General features: G+C 42.1%; 1 protein-coding gene across 3 annotated transcripts in view; it reads left to right on the forward strand.

Annotated features, from left to right (window-relative positions):
- The first annotated feature begins 258 nt into the window (after nucleotides 1-258).
- The window catches only part of cicb (capicua transcriptional repressor b), a 91604-nt gene continuing 76827 nt past the window's right edge, over nucleotides 259-15035 (forward strand). The window contains exon 1 of one of the 3 annotated variants that reach the window (XM_037537318.1): nucleotides 259-761. The gene's annotated coding sequence lies outside the window, so the exon portion shown is untranslated. The remainder of the gene's footprint in view (nucleotides 762-15035) is intronic. The other 2 variants (XM_037537317.1, XM_037537319.1) reach the window with 2 other exon arrangements.

Raw genomic sequence — 15035 nt, forward strand, 5'->3', positions numbered from 1 at the left:
GAAAACAGCGAAGGAGGGGAACGAGTGCGCTGATTCTCCGCGGCTGCGCTGCTGTTTTGCCCAAAGCTGTGCGTAGTAGTTTTAGACGTAAGGGCTGTCCTTATACCTTCCCATTCTATCTGTCCCTCTCTCTCTCTCTCTCTCTCTCTCTCTCTCCGCGTATCTTTTTCTACGCATCTCTTTTTTTTCTGCTTTTCCAACCTCGTTAGTTCACTTTCACACTCCGGCTGCGCTGCTCCGACCGTTGGCCGTTACGAGGCAGAGAACTGTCGTCATCTGATTGGCCGACGCAGCCTTGACCCCGCCCCCGGTGCCCGCCCACACTCTGTTCCTAAGGTTCCCGGCGCCCTCATTGGATACTGTAAACTTCTCCGGCTGCGATTTCCATTGGCTCGCAGCGCACGTCAGTCACGCCTACTTTGAGACCGGGCCCGCCCCCTGGCTCGTCCGCCGGCGCCCATTGGCTACTGTATCCTCCGGCGGGCTCTGATTGGCCAGGCCGCGCCAGCTGTTAGTGGTTCATTCACCATTTTGTGACTGTAGTGGGGAAAAAAGGGACGCGGATAGTTTTTTTTTCCCACTCCGCGTCTGGAGTTCCTGACAGTGTGCGGGAGAAGGGGATGTTCGAGCGGACCAACTGCAAAGTTAAACCCCTTACAGCCCCACGGACGGCCGCTGGACGCTGCTGACACTCGGGCCGGCCAGCTCAGCAGCGGTTTGCGCCGTAAACCTCCGGCTCGCCTCCTGTTTGTGTCTGTTGGGTGAGTTGTGGTCGGCGGTGGTCAAATCTGGTTGCTGACTCAAGTTAAAGGACAAGTTAGAGGAGGGAGAAAAAAGCCCGAACCAGCTCGGCTAAGCGGTCTAGGAAGGAGCCAGAAGCGAGGAGAAGGCGGAGAGGGGCTGTGGGGGGCTGCGGGGGGCTTTAAACTTTGTCAGCCGTTCAAACCCGGTGCCGCACGCGAGCGCGCGTCAAGTTGTTTGCAGCCAGTCGCTGTGGCTTGTTTTGTCGGAAATACGAGGGCTCGTGCAACTTGGTGACCGCGTGCCTAAACAAGCCAGCCCACTGGCCACTCAAGCTCGGCATATTTGATCTTATTTTTTACATTGGCGCTGTTTTTAATCAGATTTCAGGTTCCTGTTTATGTTATTAGTCGTGCTATGTTCACTATTAATATGTGCAAATGGAAGGGCTGCAAAAAAAAAAGCGAGCTGTGCCTCATCAGATCATGCCTCGCACTACAGCCATCCCCAGCAGCTCCCATGACCTGCATAGCATCATTTTTGCAACTTTACTACGTGCACGCGGAGGCGAGGGTGCATGCAAAAAAATGAGATGGGCTAGTTTTGCGTATTTAAAGGGATTTTGGGTTTTTTTTTGCACTCTTTTAACCCAAGGTCTGGAGATGGAGCCTTAAAACGTGCATGCTTTCCCCCTCAGCCCCAGTCATATGGCTTGGCCATACTACACCCGTGACATTGTGGAGGATCAGCTGTCGTTGGCCTGATTTTGCTCATGTTTTTGATCTATTCATGCATCAGCGCATGCATGCATTGCAATGCATTCACTTGCACCCGCTCGTTGCATTCGCTCGCATTCAATGCAATGGCAACAAAAAAGGTGCATCACCTTAAAGTGCTTTTTTGCATGCTATCCATCTTCTAAACACCCCCCCCCCGGCTGCCTCCCCCCTGTGAGATGCATTGTAAAACATGCTGTATGCATGCTGCAGATGTCACGATGTTGGCTTGTGCGCTGAGCATTCCCAGTTTCCCAGTTTGGCCACTTCTTCCAGCTCCACTTTGTGCCCTTTCAGGACCTTTCCGCTCCTCTCTCATGACCACAGTCAGATGGACTCGGCGAAGAAGTGATACGTGTCCACGCTCTGATGGGGGGCTGTTGAGTCATGGTGGTGGGAGATGAGGAAAAGTGCATGCACTATTGCTGCTACGTCACGCCGTCCATGCTGCCTAGGCGTCTGTTCCGAAAAATGGAAAGCGCAGCATGGTGAAGGTTCTAGAGTGTGGGAGAACGTTCGGAAGCTGGTTTTTTTTTTCGGAAGTGCCCGCATGTTGTTTCTTTGCTGCTTCATGCATGTGCAGGGCTCAGCCCACTGGTGACCCAGTTTAGTCCATTACGGCTGCACGATATGGACAAAATACCAGCGTTGCGATTTTTCTGCTGCATGTTGCGATTCTGCAGTACACCTTGCGATACATTACCAGAACAAAACCAGCTCTGATGACGTCAGATGACATGAACGTCTTAATTCATTAGGAACGCTTATCTGGGGCTGTGATTGGCCAGCAGGTTCGTTGCATATTCAAAGTCGTCATCTGTTAATAGGTCGCAATTTTGACTTTTGCAATACCGACATTGCCTAAGGCTGCTTTATGCAAACGTTAATGCACAGATGCTGTGTGGTTGCTCAGATAAATCAAAGGATTCATGTGGTCCAAGAACCCTAAACAACTTTGGTCAAACGTCCTGCAGGCCAGTCTTTCACTAATGCGATTCCGATATATTGGAAGGCATTTTGCAGTCGCATTACAATTGCAATGCGCAGTATTTTGCTCAGCTGCACCCGGAATGCCTTGATTCCTCGACTAAACATATTCCTGCTGTTGCTGGAGTGATGGTCAGGTCCATTTGAATCCGGGTGGATTTTTTGAACAGGCAATATTTGTTGGCAAAAGATGCGAAAAATGCGATATCGCAATAATTTTTCACGGTGCATATATTACTATATTGAGTGTTTCTCAGGTTTGAACAGTTGGAACAGAGAAAAAAGGGCCACATTTTTAAAAAGTGCCGTCAAAAAAACGTCACATAGCAAAAAATTGGACACGTACACTTTTTCCTTTATTGCACAATTTAAAAACTCCACTCCTTTGGCACGATCCAAAAACAGCATCTCATATTAGTGCCCATTAGAACCGCTTTGGAGACTTGAGCTTTTGTGCTGACAGTGACGTTCTGCTCCCTCTGCGATGACACGTGGTTCTTTCAGCACCGGCGTCGTCCACGATGCACTCAGGAAACCATGCAGTGCAACGATGCAATGTGGCCTTCAGCCCTACGCTCTCAAAAAAGACGGTTCTTCAAGGGTTCTTCAGTTAAGAAAAAGGATTGAACCTTACACAACACATTCTCCATCCGTCTGAAGAACCATTTCATGATATAAGGAACCATACCCTTAAAAAAGATGGTTCTTCAGCAAAGAAAATGGTTCTATATAGAACCATGAGCACTCAAAGAACCCTTTGCATGATTAAAGGGTTCTCTGCATCATCAAAGTGTTCTTCAGATCAGTGGTGTGTTGTATGCAGTTCCATATAGAACCTTTTTCAAAATAGCTCTAAATAGGACCAAAAAGGGTTCTTGTAATGTTATGATGTCAAGCTTGCCGCAATAGCAGAACCCTTTCTTTTCAGAAAGGTTCTATATAGAACCGTATACAACACATTCTCCATCAATCTGAAGAACTTTTTTGAAAAGGGTTCTGCATAGCACCAAAAGGGTTCTAGTATTGTGATGATGTCAAGCTTGTCACAAAAGCAGAACCCCTTTCAAAAAGGTTCTGTATAGAACCGTATACAACATATTCTTCAGAAATCTTCAGAACCTCTTTGATAAGGGTTCTATGTGGTACCAAAAGGGTTCTTGTATTGCTTTTATGTCAAGCTTGTCGCAATAGCAGGACTCTTCTGGGTGCTATGTAGAACCCTTTTCAGAAAGGTTCTTTTTAGAAACGTGTGAAACACATTCTCCATCAATCTGAAGAACATTTTTGAAAAGGGTTCTGTATAGCACCATAAAGGTTCTGGTATTGATATGATGTCAAGCTTGTCACAATAGCAGAACCCTTTTGGATGCTATATAGAACCCTTTTAAAAAAAGCTCATATAGAACCGTGAATGTTCATGGTTCTATATAGAACCATTTTCTTTACTGAAGAACCCTTGAAGAACCATCTTTTTTTAAGTGTGTACAGCTCTTAGTACAAAACACTGCCTTCTGTGACGTCAGTATTGCAAAGGCCAGTATCACAATAATGGTAAACAAATGATATATCGTGCAGTAAACTTGGCCCGATAGGTGATTATTCAACATCATGGTAATGATATGATAATAATATGCAAATTATAGTTTTTTCACTCACCATGCTATTGTTATTTTTTCATTGCTTCATCCTAATTTGACCATCGTAATCTGTGATTAGATCATAAATGTGTACAATGAAGAAGCCTACTTAATTGTACACTCTTGAAAAGGTTGGTTCTTCAGGGGTTCTTTAGTAAAGTAAATGGTTCTACGTATATAGAACCATGAACACTCAGAACCCTTTGCATTATTAAAGAGTTCTTTGCATCGTGAAAGTGTTCTTCAGATTGATGGCGATTGAGCTGTGTCTGGTTCTATATAGAACCCTTTTTGAAAAGGGTTCTATATAGCACCAAAAAAGGTTCCTCTGTTGTAACGATGACCAACTTTTAATAATAGAACAACCCCTTTTACAGCACATTCTCCATCAATCTGAAGAACCCTTTCACAATGCAAAGAACCCTTCAATCATGAAGTGTTCTTTAAGTGTTCATTGTTCTATTTAGACCATTTTCTTCGCTAAGAAAACCCTTGAAGAATGATCATTTTCAAGTGTCTAGAACCATTAACACTCAAAAACCCATTTGCATGTTTAAATGGTTCTTTTCATGGTGAAATGGTTCTTTAGATGGACTGAGAAAGCAATGTATATGGTTCTACATAGCACCAAAAGGGGTTCTTCTATTGTTACAAGCTTGAAGTGGTTATTTCAGTGTTCACGGTTGTACATAGATCCATTTTCTTAACTAAAGAATCCTCGAAGAACCGTCATTTTCAAGTGTATAGAACTATTAACACTCAGAGAGGCATTTGCGCGTTTAAAAGGTTCTTTTCAGGGTGAACCCGTCCCTCAGACTGATGGAGAAGGTGTTGTATATGGTTCTGTTTAGCACCGAAAGGGGTTCTTCTCTAGTTGCAAGCTTGAAATGGTTCTGGGAGTGTTCATAGCGTTGATCTAAGAACGCATGAAGTACTAAACAACATCTGGCTAGAGGTTTGAATCCTGAACGTGGTCTCAACCGAATTCGGTGGTTGTCGCCGCAATTTTCCACAATTTGAAAGAGCGCAGGAGCTGCGATTGTCAAGATGTAAGTGGACAAATGTAACCAAAGAATGCACGGCGTGCACTACTGACACACTACTTTCAGCCTGAATAAAGGAGGGAAAAAAGGCCTGAAGCTTCCTTTTGTAGAAACAAATCGCAATATTCAGACAAATCGCATTTTTCTCCCCCAAGTCATTCAGACCTAGTCGTGGTTGTGATACACAGCACGTGGGCGTTAAGTTGCTTCTGATTATTATTCAAACTCACCGACAGGCAGTTCGACAGTTTGCAATTCAGGCCGCAATAAAAGCTGCAGCTCTTGCGATTTGGAAGCTCTTCTAAATTGCGATTTCGCTCATCTCTCAGTTCTAGTCGGAGGTTGAGATTTAGTGAGGTAAAGGGTTTTTTTGTGCAGCGCCCATGCGTGCCCCAGTGAAGCACACGCCGCTGCACTACTGCAGCCCACTGCGCCCTACCCGACGCCCAACAATGCATTTTTTGGACTGCAGTGCGACTTTGTCCTCACACGGAAAACATGTTTACATTCAGGTGGAGGTCAGTTTTGATGTGTAGAGGAGCTCAGTGTGAAGGTTCCTCGGCTTTCTTAGGTTGAAGCGTGTGTGTGTGTGTGTGTGTGTGTGTGTGTGTGTGTGTGTGTGTGTGTGCGTTGACGGTGCAGTCAGGCAGTGCGCTGTCACACACTCGTTCTTCGGTTCAGCATGCTGGCACTGTAGCGGGTTGGCAGAGTGGTATCACAGTCTGAAGCATTTAAAGTGGTCGTAGAATGTTTATTCCAAGCAGCTGCTCAACGTAAGCCGGGACGCTGGGACGCTGGGCGGTGGGGGGTGCGAGGGGGCTGCAGCACGCCTAGATTTCAGGATTGACAACCTGAAAACTGGACTGACAGGATAACAAGTGAAACTAAAAAGTGCAGTAAATATCCGTGTAGCACTTTTCATGTATTTTAAGGGAAATTCCAGAACGTCTGCACAATGAAACGGCTAAGATATCGGCTCCTGACCATTCAGGGGGTTAGTTTGTCCAGATTATTCAGTAGGATGTAAACAGAGTCGGTCAGAGTGGTCTGGTGTGAAATGCTCTCTTATAGAGAAACTTACCGAGTCAGAAGGTTCACAGTGGTGGTCATAGGAACCAGACGTCCACCTCTAAAAGCTCATCTATAACAGAAAGTTATTATATGCTACCTGATGCCTCTGACGTTGTTGTTGTTGTTGTTGTTGTTAGTAGCACATATAAAACTCCTGTAGGCTCACTGGTGGTTTTGGAAGGTAAATAAAAAGGCTATATCTGTGTTGTAGTCATGGTGACTTCTGGTTCCCATCACCACCACTGTAAAGACGTCTGAACCGCTTCACACCAAACCGCTCTGAATGACTAACATCTCAACCGCTGGTCATCCGTGACTCTTCGTTGACTCATGAATCGGTTGTGTCATGTTAATCAAGTGGCCAGAACGAGTTGTAATTATGTGAGCGGTCGAGTTTCAGAAGCAAGCGTGCTCACGGGTTATGCGTTATGAATATGCTAATCAAAACTCACAAACAGCTGAAAACGAATTACGAATGCCGACAACTAAACGACTAATAACCTCCCAGTGATCATTAGGCCGCTGTGTTCGTAAATGCAGTAATAAGCTGCTGAGGCCTGTGACGCCTGCACAGGGTAAGTTACGCCAATGTGTTTAATTGAGTTCTTATTACCAAAACATATAAATGTATTTATAACCCATTTACATTGACGGCATTTGGCTGACGCTCTTATCCAGAGCGACTTACAGTTGGATCATTTTTACACAGGTAGGCGAAGGTGGTGTTGGGAGTCTTGCCCAAGGACTCTTATTGGTATAGTGTGGGGTGTTCGCCCAGGTGGGGATTGAACCCCAGTCTACAGTGTAGAAGGCAGAGGTGTTAACCACTACACTAACCAACCTGTTGCTCCTGTCCCAACATTTTTGGAACATGTTCTTTGCATCATTGCATTTTTTTAATATTTATTTCCATTTTACACAGCATTGCAACTTTTTTGGAAAATGGGTTTTTAAAACATTCAACATTACAGTATATTCTGCACTAGCCACTAGTTCACTTCTCTCGCTACTGGCCGCTTTGTGGGCACGTTGCAGTCGTCCAGAGGGCCTTTTTTTTGGAACACGTAAACTTATTCCAATGTAATGACATCCAAAAATATGTTCTCAGCCACTGTATCTCCTGCTTAGAGCTCCGAATGCAGTGCTGTGCATATTAACGTCACGTTTGCAGGCTCACAAAGAAGGTCCAGCTCCCTGTTTAGGTCTCAAATGATCTCAAAGTCAACATGAGGACGTGACGACAATAGTCGACAGTTCACTCCCGTCCTCAGAAGACGCGTCCTTCGCCACGTTTTGACCGAAATTTCTTTCGGCGTGCTCACAATCATCCGATTCATCCGCTTGGAAATATGTCTATACCTGTGTTTTAGTCCTTGTGACCCCTGGTTCCTACCACCACCACTGTAAAGTTTAAATAGTTCTAAAACTTTAAAGATGCAGCCGAATCGTCTTTTAAAACCTTTTTAAAGCATGAAATTTAAACCTTTATGCACCTCTTTGCAGTGTAGTTATTGTTAGTGGATGGGCTGATTGTAGGCCAGGGCTGATACGGGATCATTTTGATGTATACAGCACTGGGAGAAGGTTTTGGGTATCTAAGCCAATTTTAAACAGTTTAGCTCCGCAGTGAGTTTATCACAATATACATTAGAATAAAGTCGTATTCATAATTCAAATAAACAGAAAAACAATAAAAAGTAAGGAGAATTTCTTGGGTCCATATTTTTCCTCGACACCTTCTCAGCCGCCACAGAGACTCGTTAATATCATCAATTACATCATGAGCTCAATTTACTGAAGCACTGATTGGTCAAACCAGGAGCTGCTTTTTAACTACATATAATACTGGGCTTCCTCGAGGAGAGGCTTGGAGATGGGTAAACAAACAAAATAACATCCAGAAAATGACTGTTTATATATATAAATATATATAAATATATATATACACTAATATATATATATATATATATACAATCATTATTAATTCATATTCTATCAATTTTGTTTATTTAAATATTAACACTTTTCTCAGCAAATAAACACAAACTACACAAATAAACAGATTTTGAAAATGTGTCTTGGGTGCCTAAGACTTTCGCACAGTGCTGTATATGGCCTAATACTAACGTATAAACATTTACAAAATATAGAATTGGGGACTGAGTTGACTTGAATTACACAGAAATGTAACATTTGATTCTGTAAATGTAAAAGATAAATATCGAGTTTATTACTTTTCTGTAGAAGTGTCAACATTTCTGCAGTAAAATAATTAAGATGAATAAAATGCAGGCATTTCAGCACAGAAGCTCAGCCACATCCGATCTTATCTTTTTTAAAATGACCTGCTTAAAAATGTGTGTTTTTTCTTTAAAATGATTACTATTGTTATGTTAGATATTGTGTATATCGTGATATTGTTTTGGCCTGTACAGTGGAAAATATTGTAATTTAAATATTATTATGACCGACTGATGTCGAAAATTTGGGAGCTGGTATTATTTGTCATAATAAAAAGCTTCTTGTGGTCAAATATGTTACCGTTTGGCATGAGAACAGTTGTTTATTGCCTTTAATTATGTTCTTATTAAAATGTGGGCAATTTATTTATTTACTTATTTTTTGCATAGAGTTCTGTGATCGTTGGTCTTCACTGCAGGGGGCTTGGCTGCAAACGGGTATCATAGATTGGTCATAATAAAATGGATTATGTGTTATGATAAGAGTAAATAGAGAACACAGTTGTATATTGAAGTAACAGCACATATTTAAAGGAATACCTTATCAAAGCCCCACCTTGATACATTTAATTTAGCAGGCCAGTTGAGAAGCTTGAATTATTAAAAAAAAAAGGGAAAGGTGAAAAATAATGAGCTCAGTCTGAGCTGAAGGCCGGCCTGAAGGTCATCACAGCGGTATTTATGCATAGGCGCCTTATTTATTTAAATAATTTAACACTGATAGCTGATAATCTCGTCTGCGAGGATTGCCATGCATTTCTCACTCACTCGCGCCTGAAGTTGGTTGTTTCGGTGACCAATTTATAGTATGTGGCCAAAAGTCTGTGGACACCTCTTCGAATTATCACGTTCAGACGTTTCAGCCACACTCTTTACTAACAGGTGTATAAAAACTTCTCTGTAGACAAACATTGGCAGTAGAATGGGTCATACTGAAGGACTTTAAATGGTGACTTTAAATGTGGCGCTGTCATAGGATGGCACCTTTGCTGCCAGCCAGATCATGAAATTTCTGCCCTGCTAGATCTGCCCCAGACAACTGTAAGTGCTATTATTGTGAGCATGTAGGAGCAACAACAGCTCAGCCACAAAGCGGTAGACCATGCAAACTCACAGAGCAGGGCTTCTGAGTGCTGAGCATAGTGTAAAAATGCCTATCCTCTGCTGCATCACCCTCTACAGAGTTCCACACTGCCCCTGGAAGCAGCAACAGTACAAGAGCTGCGTCAGGAGCTTCACAAAATGGGTCTCCATGGCCGAGCAGCTGCACACAGGCCTTAGATCACTATGTGCAATGCCAAGCGTCGGCTGGAGTGGTGTAAAGCTGCCGCCAATGGAGTCTGGACGAGTCTCCGTTTGGTGAATGCCAGTAGAACATTATGTGCTGGAATGCATAGTACCAACAGTAAAGTTTGGAGGGATAATCAGCTGGGGCTTTTTTAGGGTGTGGACCCCTTAGTTCCAGTTAATGCTACAGCTTTCAAATATGATTCAGACAGTTATATGCTGCAACCGTTGTAGTAGCAGTTTGGGGAAGACCCTTTCCTGTTCCAGCAGGGCTGAGTGGAACATCGTTTGTAAGTCAGGCCCTCTCGTCCAACATCATGCCTGACCTCACACTCTTTGAATGGGTGCAGATTCCCACAGTCACACTCCAAAATCTTGTAGAGAGCTTCCCAGAAGAGTGGAAGCTGTTATTGCTTCAAAAAGGGGTAACTCCACATTAATGCCCATGGTTTTGGAATGGGACGTCCAACAAGCTCATTTAGGCATGATGGTCAGGTGTCCACATACCTTTGGCCATGTAATTTCTATGAGAATTGGAGAATGGGATATTGACAGTGTGTGCGTACCCAGTACTGTGCAAAAGTCAGCGGTCATCCTTTGTTTATTTAATTTCAATAACAACCATTCGATTCTTCATTTTTCAGCATCAGGACCTGAATATATTTAACAGATATAACGGATAAACGTTTGTTTAACCTCCAACACTAAATGTAATATCAAATGTATTATTGTTTAAATTGTCCACTCTTTATTTTTGTGCACTCTGCAGCCACTTTAACTCTTCCATCCTTCCAGTCTTACAGCCAACCAGTTCCAGCTGTGTCCTCCCAACAAAAACCTCCCAAAAATCTCACCTCAGCTGCCACACATTTCTGTCTCATGAGCATCTCAAATGGCTAAAGGAGATCTTTCTGAGGAGATTATAAATATAGTATAATCCACCTGCATAAGAAGGGAGGAAGTTGAAGAACTTCCAAACTTCCAAAACTGGATTTCAAAAACTGGTTAAAAGCTACAGAGCAAATGGGGCTCCTAACAACCACCTGGAAGACCTGGTCGACACCAACACTGCCTCCATCAGATAAACAGCACTTAAAGCTTTGATCTCAGAGATAGAGGAGAAAATCAAGCTGCTTCAGATCTGAAAACATCCACGGGTGTTTCTGTCCATCCTTCCACTGTGAGGAGAGCACTCAGTGCTGTGGGTCTGAAAGGACGTGTAGCTGATCAAGAAGAACATCAATGAGATAAGGAGACAGAGACATCAAACAAAGAAGCTGAACGATGGACTGACCGCCCCAGAGTCCAGACCTCAGCACCACTGAATGGGTTTGATTACTTCATAAAATCAACCAACTTCTCAGACTGAGCTTTGGAGGCGTGTCTGCAGATTCTCTGAGGAGCTGAAAGTGAGTCTCCTGAAAAATCACTCCCTTCTCTTCACGGTGTTTAAAAAAACGAAACTTACAATTGATTAACTTGCTTAATAAACCGAGCAATGAATCAAACTGTATGGCAAATGTCAAATGAGTGAAATAAGCTCAACAAACGTGCAAATGAATGTATAAGGTCAAGGAAAAAAGTGTGAAATCGAATCAAAATCAGAACTTAGATAGAATCAAATTATAAGGCTAAATAAATAAAACAAAACAAGAAGTCAAATAAAAAAAATCCAGAGAAACCAAATCAGGTTGAAATCAAAAATGACAAAACTGATCCACCAAAATCAAAAATAATTTTATTATTTTATTTTTATTTTTTGATTATGATATTTTATTTGCATTTCATTCTTTTACTTTAAGTACCAGTCAAAACGGCTATAAAGTACAAGTGAAAGGAAAAAAAGCAGGAAACACATAAACATAACATAAAATTATCCTCAACAACTAAATACCATTTTTCAGTATTTAGTGTCCACATTTTGTTCATATTGCAGCTTCCTTTCCTTTCGTTACCATTTCATTAAGAGTTCTCCAGAGTTCAGTCCTAGGGATTGGTTGCATTTTCTCCTTCTCTGTGTCCAAGTAATCCCAAACACATGTCCACTGCACACCTTCAGGCCAGACTGGTCACCGGTTATGGTGCACTGGTCATTATTCAGTGGCTAATATTAATAACTGTTTACAGTGGTGGTGATAGGAGCCAGACGTCCACCTCAGAAAGTATGGAGGAACTGAAGTATGGATCTCTAAACAAACCCTTAGAGTTTAAGCCATTTTATCACAATCTCTACACAAGTAAACGGTTCAGGTGTCAGGGTTCGGTGCGAAACGCTCTGTTCTAGAGAAACCTAGTCAGAACTGTTCACAGTGGCAGTGATAGGAACCAGACGTCAACCTCTAAAAGCTCCCTCACAGTTGTTACCCGGTTATGAATTCACTGCCTGATGTCTGAGATGCTGCTTTGTGGTAGTTTATTGATAAAATCCCAGCTTTAAAATGTAAAGCACAATAGTTCCCAAAGAACACTTCATCATCATCATCATCACATATAAAACCCAGTAGACTCGTGTAGGTTCACATGGCTACGTCTGTGTTGCGTCAGTGAACCTACACCTGTCTTCTGAGTTTTCATCTGATTCTCACTTTACAGGAGAAGGAAAAAATATACTTTACTTTTAATGTAAGTCAATGGAACCAGAAGTTTTTCCAAGTCATTTTGAGTCAGTTCTTTTGGTCCATTCGTCATGAATTTTATAGACAATGTAAAGGACAACAGGCGATTTCAATTTAGGTGAAAAACTGAAAATGATGGTGCGTTCACCTGCCGACCGTGTGTTGGGGAGAGGTGTCAGTCTCTGCAGCAGGTATCAGTGACAGCATTCAGAACGCTGCTCTGAATTGGCTTAGTGGTTCTCATTCTGGAGATGCAGCTGGCAGCACAGCTGTGTTATATTAGTTTTATCTTTCATTTTAACGCTGCTTATCGCACTCGTTTCACTTTTAAAGGGTATTGCTCTGCTTTTAGCTTTCTCTATGGCGGGCAGGGTTGCCAGGCCCAGTAAAAATACCCAGCACAAAGTTTGTGGACCAGAAGCTGAAACAGTATCATTTTTTTTTAGAGAAGGGGGATGGTCATTTTACAACGGGGGTGATTTGCCACAATTCGCAGTCTGTTGTTTTTGTGATATGCGCTTTAATCCACAGCTTAAACAAATTTTTACACGTTTTTACCAGCTGGGAGCAATAGACATGCATGTTTTACGCCCAGAAGTAGCGTAGCATGTTATATTTGCTATATTTTCTGCGATGATCATGACATTTTAGCTAACCCTACCTGGTTTATCGTCTGGTTATCAATACATAGTAGCTACTATAGCCGTTATAGTTGTAGTCAAGAGATAGAACTGCTGTTGGTTTCATAAAATTTCGGGAGAGTCTATTCAACATAAATGATGAACTAACCTAACTTTGTGTAAATAGAGCTCAATATAGAAATATGTCCACATATGCAGTCGAGACTGACGCGGCTTTTTTCTGAATTTCTACAAACACCATTTCATTTTATAGTAAATGAGTTTGGGCTGGTTTATGTTTATGAACAGACGCCTACAGATCAACATAGTAAAGGAGCTCATCTGTGATCCTGAGTTTAAAGCCAGTTTTTATTCAACTTAAACTTGGAACTAAGTTGTAAATAAATCTGAAACTGAAACTTTGCTTGTGTGTAAAAAGTGATTTCAGAGCCACTCGGTTCTCCCTGATGGAAACTGTTTACCTTCAGTGTTTTGTGCTTCTGATCATTTTAATAGACGTCAGCGTCACTAATTAATGACGTTCTATTAAAAGACTGGTTTACCAAGAGAGACGCTGGAGGACTTTCACCTGAAATGAGTTCATGAAGCCAGTCTGGTTATAAAAATGATAACAGGACCAGATCAGAGCCAGAATTACTCTTTTAGTACTTTTACTTTATACTTAAGTACATTTGAAGGTAAATACTTTAGTACTTTTACTCAAGTGGAAGTCTAAAGGGAGGAACTTCTACTTTTACTGGAGGAATATTTACCTTGGGTGTCTCGACTTTAACTCAAGTACATGGTTTGTGTACTTCGTCCAGCTCTGGCTGTTGCTTTAGCGTAAGCAACATTACAGGGTAACGACTTCCAGCAGAAAAAATGTGGAAATGTAAAAAGGGCCTAATCACATTCTGTTTGCTGCAGCATAACATGATGGTGAAATCTAAGGACGGTGGAAAATGACTGCAGTCAGCTTAAATAATTGTGATTATCTGAAATAATAGCGATTAGGTGATTATGTAATGTTGTGACAGGCCTAGTCCCAATAAATTCCCTTTCTGATGCACCAGAATCCTGTTTGTTGCGATGTAGGCTTTAAATGTAAGAACTAACAACAGTGTTTGGCTCAAATAGTTGCGAATATCTGAAAAATCTGTTTTCTTTGGGGAATATTTTGGCTTGCAGTGCCTTATATGTACCTCTCTGCCATGAATGGAATAAAAAAAATATGTTTTAGGCCAAAATCGTCTGTCAAAAGTAACAATGACAATGTAGTAACTATCTGAGACGGAGCTTTTAGAGGTGGACGTCTGGTTCCTATCACTACCACTGTGAACAATTCTGACCCTGCATGTTCCTCTAGAGAAGAGCGTTCCACACCAAACCACGGAATGACTTTGCGGACATCAGTTTAATTCGGCAGAAACGTGGTAAAATTCCTCTTCGTGCTATATGACCGTTTAGTACATGACAGATTACACTGTGTTTTGTGTAGAAGCTAAATTAGCTCTGTGACTGATGTGGCAGTTTGTTACAAATGAAGAGCTTATGATTGATAAATATGGCAAAAATTTAAGGTATTTGGACCTTCCAGTAGAAAATTTAAGGTAGTTGGACCTTCCAGTAGAAAATTTAAGGTAGTTGGACCTTCCATTTTTCACATGCTGTTTGTCGCCAGACATACATTATTACAGCCCGTTTATTTTGGCGAATGGTGTTGGGTTCATTTCTGGCTGATTCCAGGTTCTGTCACAGCTGCCGACTGAAAAGCCGCTCAGTGGTGACGACAGTTTGGGAATTTAGTGTCGTCTCGTCTTCAGAGTCGGACCAAATCGGCTGTCGGTCAAATGTGATCTTAACAGTGTCCGTTTTCTGTTTGTGGCAAAGTAAGAAGTGAGAACGTTCAAATGGCTTGAGCGCCTCCTACAGCTGTCAAAGTTGTTGCTTGGCAACGGCATCTCAGTGAGTGATACAGTGTTTGTGAAAAAGCTGTGATGTTATGGTGAAATAACAGC

Source organism: Pygocentrus nattereri, chromosome 3 (genome assembly GCF_015220715.1).
Source record: "Pygocentrus nattereri isolate fPygNat1 chromosome 3, fPygNat1.pri, whole genome shotgun sequence".
NCBI lineage: Eukaryota > Metazoa > Chordata > Actinopteri > Characiformes > Serrasalmidae > Pygocentrus > Pygocentrus nattereri.